The 16,432-nt window shown below is 35.0% G+C and overlaps 1 pseudogene; it reads left to right on the top strand.

Moving 5' to 3' along the window:
- Nucleotides 1-10,966: 10,966 nt before the first annotated feature.
- On the top strand, nt 10,967-12,433 carry LOC106993719 (ADP/ATP translocase 3 pseudogene; annotated as a pseudogene).
- Nucleotides 12,434-16,432: the final 3,999 nt, after the last annotated feature.

The raw sequence follows: 16,432 nt of genomic DNA, 5'->3' as shown, positions 1-16,432 counted from the left end.
GTGCAAATTAGGCATATAATGCAAAAATGAAAAAGGAGACATTGAGACAAGGAAAGTGAGCTTTAAAAACTTTATTGAGGCAATGTGGAAGTAGTCCCAAATGCTTATAAAACCTAATGATACACATTTTTGGATACATAAACAGATAATTTTAAAATAGTAAATTAATTTATGTATCTCTATTAATGGCATATAACATCATAGTTAATATGTCTACTTGTTATAGAAAAAGGGCATATATTCATATGTCTACTGGTTGTAGAAAAAGGGCATATATTCATATATATACATTATATTTTCTTTGTTTTGTAGGTTATCTCATAGCTGGATTTTCTTTAATGTTAGAGGCATGGATTTAGAGAGTTGCAGACTTATTATACTACCATTGTGTGGTTGCTTTCCAATGGTATTTCTTATGCTGTAATTGCAAATTCTTAGAGTAGATTCATATTTGAGACATATCTGATTACCACTGGGGTTGAAGCAATACTGAAATTGTATTCTCTTTCAACCAAAAAAGAAGAAAAAGAGTTCTGTCTAGGCATAGTGCTTTTAGAACCTGATATGAAAGGAAACAAATAACTACATGAAATCACAGCAAAGCTTGTGAGTTAGAATACAGTCCAGACAAAGACATCAAACAATTTAAAGAATTTGCTTCTGCCACAGATCAGAAACTTTTCTAATATTTAGAGTGACCTACACAGAAGTTTTAAAATTAATTCTGGGAAAATAATATCTATAGTCTTCCATGATATTCTTTATCAGGCTGCCCATTGCCAAAATTATCAGCTAGTCAAATTTGTCTTTGAGATTTTGTGTCTTATCTCAATTGCCTATTGCAGTCTTTATCCACCAGCCCCAGGAAGCGTGCAGGGACATCATGAAAGTGCCTAGAAACCCTGCTATCATCTCTTGGATCTCTCTCTCTCATTTTTTTTTTTTCTTTTGCAGAGATGGTTCTCACTATGTTGTCCAGGCTGATCTTGCACTCTTGGGCTCAAGCAATCTTTCCGGCTCAGTCTTCCAAAGTGCTGGGATTACAGTCATGAGCCACCATGCCTGGCTTAGATTTTTCTCTTGAGGCAGAACCTCATAAAAAGGAGCTTCCTGACTTCTGGCCTGAAATAAAACATATTTGCTAACTTTTTCTTAGACCCAATTACCTCTTAGTTGGCAGATAACAAATAGATTTATTAATGCTTATATGATTATATCAAGACAATCAAATTACTGTATCAAGACCTGGAAATAGAGCCAAATAATTTATTCATTGTAGATTATATCTCATATTAAACACAGCATAAAGCTTTTCATACAATTGTACAAATGACTTCTAATAGGGAGAACTTACCCTGAAAAAAATCATTTTGATAAGGGTCCTTTTCAATGTCTATTTTATCACACTCCATCTTATTACTTATTCCTCCCAGTCCCGCTTACAGAGTTCTCTAAAATATGCACAAACACAAAGATATACCTGTTAAATTAATGCAATATTTGAGCTTTGTGTTTAAGATTCCTATTTATTTGTATCACTATTTCTCCCCTTATATAGTCTTTTATCTCTCATTCTCATTTTTTTTCTATTTATCCACCCAGATTATTGAAATAGCAATACTATAGTAATAGCAAATATAAATACTAAATAGTAAATAGAAATAGTAATAGCAAATCTTCTAATCCCTGGTGTTTTTCTATTTTTTTATTACAATATTGTACAGAATTGGCATTAATATAATCATATTGTGGATGAAATAAGAAATTGTGTTTTTAAGTTTATTTGACTTATAGCTGATACAGGAAAGGAGACTACAGATAATCACACAGAAAAACAAAGTACAATTTTAAAAATCCCTCAAACATGAGTATCACATTTCTATGTTCTCAAAGGATTATCTTAATATCTGATACATACCAGGTATCTATCTCTTTGTCTCTGTCTCTCTCTCTCACTCATACACACACACACATGCACACACACTATAATTCTTGCCATAAATGAAAAGTGGTTATGACAGCTGACATAAAAATGTCTAAGTCTCTAAACCTTTAATGAAGAAATATTCTCTTAACATTCTAGAACAATTTTATGCTATTTTTATCTCTTATATCCAATCAATGATCAATGCCTTAAGCCAAATCTTCAAACTGTATCCAATAACTCCTCCATTGCTACCCCACAATCCAGATCACTATTATTGCTGACCTGGACTATGCTATTTGCTTCTCAGGTGGCTGCCCCCACCAATCTTCTACACGGTAGCCAGATAAATCTTCAAAACATGTATCAGATTACTCATTCCACAGCATAAAACTCTTCAGTTGCGCTCATTACACTTCACATAATAGCCAAAGATTTAAATTCACTCCAAAGAAGAATCTAAACAAATTAGCCTCTAACTTTCTCCTTGACATAATCTTCTTCCCACATGCGCCTTAAAATTGACTTTTCCATTTTCCATGTTTTTCTGGCTTTGCTTCAGCTTGAATATTCTCTAACGATCTATCTTCTAGTGAACTCATCACGTTTCCTCCTACATCTAATATTCGATTTGAGATATTATATTTCATTCAGAAAGTTTTATATGTTATTTTAATAAATGTGATTATCTGGTAAAGCCATCCATATGTTCATTTCTTGTATCATTTATTTACTCTCTTTCCTTGATAAATTAATGATTATTGAAAGTATTTACCTGATAATTTCAATATCTAAATTTCTTGTGGCTCTACTGCTATTATCTTCTTTTTCTCTTGTTTTCAGTAACATATTTTCTCTTGGCATGCCTAGAAATTATTTTATTGAATGTTATGCAGTATTTTAACATTTTGTAACTATATCCAGATTATATTTCCTTTATTCAAGAAAGTTTCATCTTTTCTGCTGCTGAGAAATTACTACTTCAATTACATCATGTCTAGGCTAAATAAAGCCTAAGTTAAACTTTTCTTAGGTCTCTATTCTATCTCTATGTCACATTTGTTCCTGAAGTGAAGCTAACTGCATTCTTTATTTTTAATTTATTTTTTCTTTTTAGTTGGGTTATGTTTCTAATCCACTTTTGTTTTGTTTTGTTTTGTTATGTTTTGAGAAGGAGTCTCACTTTGTCTCCCAGGCTGGAGTACAGTGGTGCAATCTCAGCTCACTGCAACCCCCACTTCCCAGATTCAAGGGATTCTCCTGCCTTAACCTCCCAAGTAGCTAGGATTACAGGCACCTGCCACCAGGCCTGGCTAACTTTTGTGTTTTTAGTAGAGGCAGGATTTCACCATGTTGGCCAGGCTGGCCTTTAACTCCTGACCTCAAATGATCCACCCTTCTCAGCCTCCCAAAGTGCTGGGATTATAGGCCTGAGCCACCATGCCCAGCCTAATTCACTCTTTCAATCCCTTAATTGGTATATTGGACCATTTACATTTTTCTTTAAAAATTTAATTTTAATTTTTGTGAGTACATAGTAGGTATATATATATATTTATGAGCTATAAGGAATATTTTGATACAGGCCTATGGTGTGTAACAATTACATCAGGGTAAGTGGTATATCCATCTCAAGCATTTATCTTTTGTGTTATAAACAATCCAATTATACTCTTTTTGTTATTTTTAAATGTACAATTAAATTCACATTGACTATAGACACACTGTTGTGCTATCAAATACCAGATTTTCTTCATTCTAAATATTTTTTGTAACCATTAAACATTTCCTTTCCTCAACGTCCCTCCTACCCTGACACTACTCTTCCATCCTCTGGTAAACATCACTGTATTCTCTATCTACATGAGTTCAATTGTTTTAATGAGGTCATCCACATTTAATGTAATTATTGCTGTGAAGTCTTAATCTGCTATTTTCTGTTTGTTTTCTCTGTTTTTTAATTTTTCTGGGCTTTTAAAAAACTTTCATATTATGTCAGGAGTACATGTGCAGATTTGGTATATAGGTAAATTTGTGTCACTGTGGTTTGTTGTACAAATTATTTCATCACTCAGGTGCTAAGCCCAGTACCCAAAAGTTATGTTTTTTTTTTTTTTTTTTTTTTTTTTGCTCTTCTCTCTCCTTTCACCATGCACCCATAAGTAGGCCTCAGTGTCTATCATTCCCTCTTTGTGTCCATGAGTTCTTATCATTTAGCTCCCACTTACAAGTGAAAACATGCAATATTTAGTTTTCTGTTCCCCCATTAGTTTCCTAGGGTTAATGATCTTCAGCTCCATACATGTTCCCACAAAAGACATGATCTCGTTCTTTTTATGGCTGCATAGTATTCTATGGTGCATTTATACCACATTTTAAAATCCAATCTCTCATTGATGGGAATTTAGGTTGATTCCATATCTTTGCTATTGTGAATAGTGGTGCAATGAACATTCACGTGCATGTTTCTTTACCTACATTCTTTAAATGGAGAGCTTTACATGGAAACCCTTCCTCTGTTGGTCCCTGAACTATAGTCTTGAGTCCTTGATGGCAGTGCAAGAAAATTAAACAAACAAAAATAAAAACTCTTCTCTGCTATTTATATACTTTCTCCTTAGACTTTTTATGTTCCTTCCCAATACAACTTCATTATTTACCAAATAACTTGAGAGAGAAATTATCAGTATGCTTGAAGCCCTACTAATCTCTAATATATTTACTGTAGATCCATCATACCCTTAAAGTCTCTGTTGAAATATCTGCCCTGTAGAAATGACCTCTGGTGAGTCAAAGTTTAAGATTTTCAGCTACTAACTGGTGTTAAAAGTATTGGTAACTTTCTTTAGAAAAAGAAGTTGCAGTTCACCAATAAATCTCTGCATGCTTCAATTCTCTCCATAATCTTACCCCATCATTAATACACACACTTAAGGGAAATATTAAATGTTTTTAATAGGCATATAGAGAGTGTACAATAATTTTTCATTATCATTTACCACTACTGCCATACTATTGATATCATTATTACCTCAACTGTTCATACCACACTAGCTTCCAGAGTAGACGAAATAGAACTCTAAGCATTATTCTGAATAGCTCACTTTTTTTTTTTTTCATATCTACTATATTACTCTAAACAACTGAAACTCAAAACTTTTGAAGATTCACTCTTTATTAACTGACATTTAGATAATAAGGTCATTTATGGAGTGTCTATTATGGGTTACATCTTAAAATGAGTGAATAATATGATTTTCATTCTTGTTGTTTGAGTGTCATAAAATGCTTTCTGGCTATTTCTATCTGATTATACAAAAGAACACAATGACCTACATTTAAAGAACTTTCTCTGCTTAAGGATTGCAGCCTTCAGTGATACAATTCAGCAAGTCCTACATGACACTTTGCAAGATATGTCACAGCCAATATAACATAGTACAGATTTTTCATGGTTATTATTAAATCCCCTAAAACCATTGACTCATGCTGTCCTTGACATAGTAAACTTATTGTTCCTTACAAAGTCACTACAGATGTGCAGTAAACCAGAATTATGCTTGCAACTTACATTTAAATCTTTGACACAGAAAAACACTTTTCTCTCAAGTTCAGTACATCTATTTATTATTCACACGTCTCTCTTTCAGAGCTGAAAGAAATAACAGTTGGTAGAAATACAGATTTTCTTTTCCTGTTGCTGTTCTATACAAAATTTTAGTCATAGTATAAAAGGTATATCATTTTCCTAGGATATTAATTATAAGAAAATAAATCTTGGGGTAATTCAACTAACTTTTGGGTAGCTGAACCCCCAAATCTGAAAAATCCACTTGTCCTAACATTAATTACCGCCCATGGGAAATTCTGCTGAGTAAATAAGAAATGGATATGGCATGAGACAGTGCTATTTGTTTTGCTACTGGAAATGAGAGGAGACTGTTTCTATAGGTTTTAATGTCAGAAAAGGGAGAGTTTATTTCCAAAGTCATAGCAATCATAACACCTAAATTCATAATGAACATGGATGCCTTAGATAGCTAGAATATTGATCATCAGTCTATCCAAATGTATTGTTTTATTATGAGTAAGTGGATGGCAGAATTTTAAATATCCGTCACCATAGATCATGACACATATAGAAATGGCAAAATTACAGACTCCAAATCAAACTCAAACCCTAGCACTGCCATTAAGTATGTGAACTTGGCTTACTTAAAATATTTTCCATGCTGGGCATGGTGGCTCACACCTCTGATCCCAGCACTTTCAGAGGCCAAGGCAAGCAGATCACTTGAGGTTGGGAGTTCGAGATCAGCCTGACCAACATGGACAAACCCTGACTCCACTAAAAATACAAACTTAGCCTTGCGTGCTGGCACATGCCTGTAATCCCAGTTACTCAGGAGGCTGAGGCAGGAGAATTGCTTGAACCCAGGAGTCAGAGGTTGCAGTGAACCGAGATCATGCCATTGTACTCCAAATTGGGCAACAAGAGCAAAATTCCTTTAAAAAACATTAAAAATTTATATCTATATATATATATATATAGATATATATATATATGTATATACACACACATATATTTCCCCCCTCAGCTTTCCCAGAGATGATGTGCTCATGGTTTTATTAAATGAGTTTAGACACCATTAGAGAAAGTGCATACTACCATAAAGTATATGAGCTAATGACAATTATTCCATAACAGTAATTTAGTTTTCCACTGATTTCTAGCACATTACTGTAGGCAAAATGTATTACTTGCTTCTTTTTTCAGCTCTGGTGCCCCAGTGATTGTTCTCCATAACATTTAAAGATATTAAACAAGTTTAAAAACAATTTAGGGTTAATGATTATATGTCCCTATGTGCTTCAATTCTCTCTAGAAACTTACTCCATCTTTAATACACACATTTAAGAGCCACATTCAATGTTTTTAGTAGACACATGAAGATTGCACAGTAATTTTTTATTTTGCTGCTACTACTATACTATCTTAAAAATAAAACACTGCATCAATTGAAAATAAAGACCAATAAAAATGGAAATAAATCATATCTGCCATTATCTACTTATGCAAATTATAATCTGACATAAAATAACTTGATTTGTCTCATCTAAAGATGAAAACTAAAATTAGCCAGTGCCACTTTTGTATAGTTACTCTACCAGGTATTTTCACATCTATTTTTCATTTAATCTTAATACAAAATATCTAAATTGTCAATTATTACTACCACTGGGAAAATGAGATCAAGGAAGTGCAGAAAGTTTAAGTAATTTGCTGAAGAACATACACATTGCAATTAGCAGAAGTGGAATTCCAACCTTGGTATATTCCAAACTGAAAGCCCATATGTTGTTGTAATACAATGACTCCCTGTTCCTTTCCATTGAAAAATAACAAATGAATCTGAGAAAGATGTACTGCATGAAAACTATAAGACACTGATTAATGGAATTGAAAAAGCCCCCAGTAACTTGAAAGATATTCTATGTTCATGGAAGGAAAAATCAACATTGTTAAAATGTCCATACTACTCAAAGCAATCTACAAATTCAATGCAATTCTTATCAAAATATCAATGACATTCTAGAAAAAAAAGTCCTAAAATTTATATGCAATCACAAAAGACCCAGAATAGCCAAAGCTATCCTAAGCAAATAGAACAAAACTGAGGGAATCATATTACCTGACTTCAAATTACACTACAGAGCTACAGTAACCAAAACAGTATAGTCCTGGCACAAAAACAGAAACATAGACCAGTGGAACAGAAGAAAGAACCTAGAAGCAAATCCACATACCTACAGAGAAGTCATTTTTAACTTACCTTTCAACAAAGATACCAAAAATGCACTGGGGAAAAGATAGTTTTTTCAATAAATGATGCTGGGAAAACTGGATATCAATATGCAGAAGAATGAAACCAGATCCACATCTCTTCAAATAAAATATTGATTCAAATAAAAATGAATTAAAAATTAAAAAATTAAATATAAGACCTTAAACTATTAAACCACTGCCAGAAAACATTGAAAAACTGTTCAAAACATCAGTCTGGGGAAAGATTTCTTGAGAAATACCCCACAAGCACAACCAAAGCAAATGGACAAATGGGATCATGTGGAGTTGAAAATCTTTTGCAAAGCAAAGGAAACAATCCATTAAGTGAAGAGACAACCCACAGAGTGGGAGAAAATATCTGAAAACTATCTGACAAAAGGTTAATAGCTAGAATATATAAGGAGCTCCAATGACTCTACAAGAAAAAAATATAATAAATGGATTTTAAAATGGACAAATAATTTGAACACACATTTCTCAAAAGAAGACATACAAATGGCAGACATGTGAAAAGGTGCTCAACATCATTGAGAAATGCAAATCAAAACTACAATGAGATACAATCTCATCCCAGTTAAAATGGCTTATTTCCTAAAGACAGGAAATAACGTATGCTGGAGAGAATGTGGAGGAAAGAGAACATTCATACACTGTTGGTGTGAATGAAAGTTAGTACAATCACTATGTAGAACAGTTTGAAGGCTCTTCAAAAAACTAAAGTAGAACTACCATACAATCCAGCAATTCCATTGTTGGGTATTTACACCAAAGAAAAGAAATCAGCATATTGAAGAGATATCTGCACTCCTATGTTTGTTGCGGCACTGTTCACAATAGGCAAGATTTGGAAGCAACTGAAGTGTCCATCAACAGATGAATGGATAAGAAAAATGTGGTACTTATACACAATGGAGTGCTATTCAGCCATAAGAAAAGAATGACATTCAGTCATTTGCAACAACATGGATGAAACTGGAGGTCATTATGTTAAGTGAAATAAACTAGGAACAGAAAGACAAACATCACATGTTCTCATTTATTTGTAGGATTTAAAAATCAAAACACTTAAACCCACAGAAATAGAGAGTAAAAATAGAAATGGTTACCAGAGGCTGGGAAGTATAGTAGGGGGTTGGTGGGGAGGTGGGAATTGTTAATTGGCACAGAAAAAAAAAAATAGATAAGGCCTAGTGTTTGATAGCATAAAAGGGTGACTATAGTCAACAATAATATACTTGTACATTTTTAAATAATTAAGAGTATAATTGGATTGCTTGTAATGCAAAGGATAAATGCTTGAGGGAATAAATACTCCATTTTCCATGATATGATTATTATGCATTGCACTCCTGTAACAAAATATCGTATGTACCCCATAAATATATACATCTACTGTGTACCCACAAAAGTGAAAAAAAATTATAAAAAAAGAAAAAAAAAGTCATCACTATGATCAGATGTTGGAGCTAACATACAAGGACATTTTTAAAGGTATTACACATATATTCAAGATCCTTAGATGAAACATTAATAAAATGAACAAACAGATGGGAAATAGCAGATATATGGAAACCATGAAAAAGAACTAAAAATAAATTCTATGAACAAATAAAACATACACACAGAGTCCTATAAGGCAATATCAGTGGGTTAAGTCAGAAAATGCTAGGTGAGCCTAGCAAGAAAAAAAAAGGTGGAAAAGATTAGAAAAAAAAAGATAAAATAACAGCCAAGTATGTATTAACTTGAAGCTATAAAAGCTCAGTGAGCATCGAGCATAATTCATACAAAGAAAACTATATCCTATGCCTAGCGTGGTTGCTCATGCCTGTAGTACCAACACACTGGGAGACTGAAGCTGGTGGATTGTTTGAGTCTAAGAGTTTGAGACCAGTCTGGGCAACAAGGCAAAACTCTTTCTCTACCAAAAATACAATAATTGGCTGCGTGTGGTGGCACATGCCTATAGTCCCAGCTACTAGGAGGCTGAGGTGGAAGGACCACCTGAAACCAGGAAGGTCTGGGCTACAGTGAGCTATGATCACACCACTGCACACCAGCATGGGTGACAGACAGAATGATACCCTGTCTCAAAAAAACAAAAGAAAAAACAATCCCCTGTGCTATCATAGTACAACTTCAGAAACAAAATAAATAATATTGATAGTATCCGGAGAAACAGTACAGTTTACATTTAAATAGACAATGATACAAATAACTCATGAATTTCTTATAAGGAATAATAAAGACCATCTGACAATGGTCTAACATCTCTAAAGTGCTGTATAAAGAAGAGCTTACTTTAATGAAGTTTTGGGGTGTGGCTTTTATCTAATAGGTTGCATTATAATGGAATTAGATAAAACCCACAGAGATTTTAAGCATATTATGTCAGCTTGAACTGAAACGGAGAAAGTAAAAATGAAAAGTTAGGTATGCAGACCCTTGAACTACCATGGGCAGCAAGGAGGCTGAGAAAACTACTCGGTTGCAAGCATGATTTTTTTTTTTTTTAATTGAAAAGGAAGAATAACTGGTGATGTAAAGATGTAAGCCCAATGGGCACAGCAAAGAGTCACGGAACATTAGACCACATAATCAGGCCTGCGTGTGGTTAGGCAAGCAGGGAACTGGCAAACAGGACTCAGTGGATTTCAGAATTGCTAGGATGCCTCCCATTGCCGCCTTTTGGAGTAAAAGCATCTATTGTAGTTATCCTACGTCTTTCTTTCTATCTTATGTTGAATATAGAGGACAGAGGACTTGCCTCATTAATTTACGAGTTTTCAGATTGAGAGAAAATCAGCGGAGCTGCAATTGAAGTGCTACACCCAAGAAAACTCATCCACATCTGGAACTCATATACCTAAGATGGAATCTCTGATGGAATGAGACTTTATGGGTGGAGGCCTGGGACACAGATGATTATATTTAGCGTGTGAGCAGAATAAGAGCTGTTTCGATGACAAGGAACACTGTGGTAGGCTATATTTTTCATAATGGTCATAGCAATATCTCAGTCCAACCTACTCTTCCAGAATCTTGCCTCTCTTCTATAGGAGGTGGGGACCTTTGGAGATCATAATTAATAAATAGAATGTAGCTGCTTTCGGTTCTGGTGGCGGCAGGACTGAGCCAGCGATGCCCTCCCTTCACTCTCTGCGCCCGCTCTCGGGCTGTCCGCCCGCTCCGCTGCCCTCTCGGCCACCATGACGGAACAAGCCACCTCCTTCGCCAAGGACTTCCTGGCCGGAGGCATTACCGCCGCTATGTCCAGGACAGCCATGGCATCGATCAAGCGGGTCCAGCTGCAGCTGCAGGTGCAGCACGCCAGCATGCCGGTCGCCGCCGAACAGCAGTGCAAGGGCATGGTGGACTGCATCGTCCGCATCCCCAAGGATCAGGGCGTGCTGTCCTTCTAGAGGGGCAACCTGGCCAATGTCATCCGCTCCTTCCCCACGCAAGTCCTCAATTTCGCCTTCAAGGATAAGTACAAGCAGATCTTCCTAGGGGGCGTGGACAAGCACATGCAGTTCTGGAGGTACTTTGCGGGCAACCTGGCCTCTGGCAGCGTGGCAGTCGTGTATCCCCTGGATTTCACCAGAATCTGCCTGGCAGCCGACGTGGAAAAGTCGGGCACGGAGAGCGAGTTCCGAGGCCTGGGAGACTGCCTGGTGAAGATCCCCAAGTCCGACGGCATCCGGGGCCTGTACCAGGGCTTCAGCGTCTCCGTGCAGGGCATCATCATCTACCAGGCCGCCTGCTTGGGGTGTACGATACGGCCAAGGGCATGCTCCCCGACCTCAAGAACACGCACATCCTGGTGAGCTGGATGATCGTGCAGACCGTGACTGCCATGGCTGGCGTGGTGTCCTACCCCTTCGACACAGTGCGGCGGCAGATGATGACGCAGTCCGGGCGCAAAGGAGCTGACGTCATGTACACGGGCACCGCAGACTGTTGGAGGAAGATCTTCAGAGACGAGGCGGCCAAGGCCTTTTTCAAGGGTGCGTGGTCCAACGTCCTCAGAGGCATGGGGGTGGGGGCGGGTTTCGTGCTGGTCCTGTATGACGAGCTGAAGAAGGTAAGCTAAGGGCCTTGGCATCCTCCACACACACCAAGGGAACCAAGAGAACCACGTAGAATCCTCAAGTGTGCAAACCATCGATGTTCGAGAAATTCCAATCATCTTTTTCCCAGCCGGACCCTGCCTGTAGATGGCCAGGGAAGGCTCTAGAAAAGGGGCGCATTGGCCGGGCGTGGTGGCGGGCGCCTGTAGTCCCAGCTACTCACTTGGGAGGCTGAGGCAGGAGAATGGCGTGAACCCGGGAGGCGGACCTTGCAGTGAGCCAAGATTGCGACACTGCACTCCAGCCTGGGCGACAGAGCGAGACTCCATCTAAAAAAAAAAAAAAAGAAAAGAAAAAGAAAAAAAATAAGAAAAATAAGAAAAGAAAAGAGAAAAGAAAAGGAGCACATTATGATCCAGCCATCGGTACCGGATTCCATGTCTTGATCACTGGGGGAAGGGAACCAGGGTGTCCTTGTGGGCCCACGGGCGAGGCACTCCAGTACTCAGACCTAGAGTCCAGATGCTTGTAGGACCCAAGTCATGTTTAATTATTCATTTAAAACAAAAGAATCACGTTCCCCATTTGTACTTAAGCACTAGCCCCTCTTTTGCACAGCTGAGTACTTGCAATTATGTTCTATGTTGGGCACCCTGCTGCGAAACAATAAAATAAACACAGGATGCGAGGGGGGAGAATAAATAAATAAATAAAATGTAGCAGAAGTGAGACTAAGTAATATATTAGACCAGCTTAGAAAGACACTGCAACTTCCTCTTGGCTTTTTTTTTTTAGGACGCTTGCCTTTTAGAACACAGACGTCATGTTATGAAGAGGCCGAGGCTACATGAAGAAATCATGTTGACATATTTAGGCACATAGGTCTAGCTAAGGACCCTGCTGACGGCCAGCATCAACTACCAGGTATGTGAGCGAACAAACTGTGGTGATTTAACCTCCAGTTTCAGAGTAACCCTAAGTAATGCTAAGTACAACAAAGACAAGCTGTTCCTGCAAAGCCCTGCTCAAATAGCAAATTGACGACCATAATAATACTGTTATTTTAAAAAACAGTATTATTGTATCAGTTTATCAACATGGAAAAGCTTTAAATACATAATCTTAAATAAAAAGTAATTTTCTGAAGAATATATACGTTATGATAGCGTTAATATATAACATAATACATTGGAACTGAAGTCTAAATAATTTTGATTAATAAATTTAAAATATCAATACGCTTTAAAATATTTATTACTTTTTATCAAGTTGAAGAGTTTAAAGCAGAAGTCAAGCTCTTATCACAAGTGGTCTTCTTTACTGGGTAAATGCATTTATGAATTACTTTTAAAAATTTATCAAAAACAGGTATAAATAGGTGTTAAATATTTAAGCCACTACAGAATAGATTTTGTTTAACAAGAAAACCTTTGAAGATGAGGTGTTGGAAGAAACACAGAACAAGCAAAATGCAGGAAATGCAAATCAGTCAGTAAATTATTACAGCAAGAATGCATAGTGATTAAAAAAATAAGGTTAGCCTCATACATACACATGCATTATACATATAGCAAGGACAATAAATGTAAGTTAAATATAATTCTTTAAAAACACAAATTGGATTAAATAATGCTTAAAAATTGTTATAAATGATAAAAATGTGTAAGACAATAAAAAAAAACCACAAAAACTGAAAATACAGGAATAGAAGTAGACAAATTAGACAATTACTAATAACAAAAAATTGAAGCAATATTAATATCAGATAATAATTCAGTGCAAAAGGAATTCAATGGAATATCAGGGGGAATAACTGTTCAGGGGGAATAACTGTTCAAGGACAAGTATTTACCTTTAGCTCCTTGGAAACATAACTTAATACAGTTTTGAAATTTATAGGCAAAGAATGTTAGAACTATGAAAAGAGAGACTAAAGATGTAAATGTATTTTCTGGGTGATGTAGTTCAAAACTGATTGTTTTTGTACTTATGATAAAATAATTCAGATAGAGATTTCTTGAGTGATTTTTTACACAATAAAATATTCTCTTGGTAAGTTTCTGGTCATCTATCCCCTACTATCACCTGTTTTTACAGCTACACTATAAAAATTTTAAGTTTCAACTTTGAAATTGAATTGCCAGAACAATTAATTATGATGTTGAATGACCGAATCTACGAACATTTGTTTCACAGCAGTGGGATCTGTCTTAAATATAGAAAGACTTGAGATATCAATTGTAAATAAAAGTATAAAACATAAATATATATTAATTTTAAACATATTTATAATCAACATAGTGTAAACTATTTGTATTTAAACATTTTATAAAATATGAAAATGCAAAGAGAGGTTTTTTAAGTGTTTGACAATCCCATATTTATTAATTAAAATCGGGTAAACAACTATAAATGTAGATAACCTTCAATAAATTTATTTTATCACTTTTTAAAACTTTCTGCATAATAATAGTGGGACATTCTTGATAAAAACAAACATCAATTTCAGGAACACTAAATAAATTATATCAAATGGAATTAATATGCATGATGATTTACTGTAATTTAACTCAAATAGAAAAATTGAAAACTACTCAAGTCACAGATAAAATTAATTTTAACTGTATCTTTGGGGTATACTAAAACTCACTCCTATCATCAGAAAAGGAAATCCATGAAGAAAGCAGAAATTTTCTACAGAACAAAAGTTATAGCATATGTTAAACTGGAGAAAGTTACATAAATTGTCAATATTCTTCTGGCACTAAATGGCACTAAAAGGGTACTTTGAAAATGAAATTTAAATGTAAAAAAAGAATAAAACCATCTTCTCTCTACCTATGGCATTTTACCATTTTCCATTCACAATGGGTAATACCTGAGGAAGAGTTCTGAGGTGGCAGCATACTTGTACACCTGCTTTGCTAGAATTGAATTGCTTAAGTGCTAATTTGCTGGCAATTTCACTGCAACAGCAGGTAGTTCATTTTTAACTGCATTTAGGGTTTTGAATGCTCATAGTGACACAGAATTCAGTCTATAAGCCATTCCATGAGAAACTGTTTAAGATTAATACTTAAAACTGTTAATTTCTGCAGTCACTGGGCCTTGTACATAAAATCATTGCTTTGTTAAGGTAAATGCAGATGTTTGTAAACTCATCTTTTAAATAAGTGTATTTTTGAGAAAAAATTTCAATTTAACAAATATTTACTGAGTACAACTTGTATAGAGAATTAAGCAAATCAAAGAAACATCAGGTATGATTATCATAGCAGTTTCTGAACACATAGTCCAATAAATATAGTGGATGTGTGTGTGTGCATGTATATATGTAGTGTGTGTGTATGCATATATACATATATAAATATGATATATACACATTTATATTTATATATGCATATATAAACATATATATACATATATGCACATATAAACATATATACATATGCATATATAAACATATATACACACATACACACGTATATATGTATGTGTGTATATATAGTGGATGTGTGTATATATGCATATACACATATACATGTATATGCATATATACATATACATATATACGTATATACACATGTATATATACGTATATATGTATATGTGTGTGTATATATGTATGTGTGGATATACATATATTTATACACATGTATTTCACCCTCATGCTAACCTTTATCAAAAAATTCATAACCAAAGTAACCACAGATGCTCTCTTCTGTCTCCAAACTACATCTTTTCTGTTTTGCGGTATAAATTACTAATATTAAGCATGAATTGAAATTACTAGCATTCACTTGAAAAAATGAACTTAAATCATCACAGGCTGGTTTTGTAGATCTCTTTAGATATAAAAATGGAAAGTTCTAGATTTAGAAAATCTGTAGGATATAATTACATTTTACTGTTCTTACAAGTCTTGATTTCTCCTTTCTGGGACATCCAGAATGTTGACTTTGATAATTATTTAGCAGAGTCAAGATAGATACAACTCATATATTATAGCAACAATTTATGAAGCTACTTTGTCTCTGAAACCATTTTTAATAATGTATATGATATACTTAACGCTTGGCCTGAAAGAAAATGTCATAAAATATATTCTTTTATTTTACATGTCTTCATTTTAAATCCCTTTTTGTATCATTTTCCCCTAACCATTGTATAGACATCTCAGAACTTGCATTTTGGGCACTTTGTTCCCCTTCTTTGATATCATTACAAATACTAAAAGCAAATTCACTTCAGAAAACTTGCATTACTTTTTTTTTTTTTTTTAATCATCTCATGCTCTCACCTCTTGTATATTTTTCTTCTAAATTGTTTGAAATTTGTCTCCCATATTTTCTGGCTATACTTTTGATAATAATAAAACTTTATCTGCATAGTTACCCCAAACCATATTAAATGCATAGGTCAATTACCTTCCTACAAAAATAATTACCTCATACTTATGTTGCTGGGTTTAGTGAAGTTTGAATTAACTTCAGATTATTCCTTTTGTCACAGTGATTTGTATGGGTTTAAATTTGTCTTTTTCGAAGAAAGTTAGTTTCCTTATTTTATATTACACATATCCGTAGGAGA

Source organism: Macaca mulatta, chromosome 15, assembly GCF_049350105.2.
Source record: "Macaca mulatta isolate MMU2019108-1 chromosome 15, T2T-MMU8v2.0, whole genome shotgun sequence".
Classification (NCBI taxonomy): domain Eukaryota; kingdom Metazoa; phylum Chordata; class Mammalia; order Primates; family Cercopithecidae; genus Macaca; species Macaca mulatta.
The sequence above is the reverse complement of the archived record's forward strand: the minus strand, read 5'-3'. Positions and strand labels throughout refer to the sequence as shown.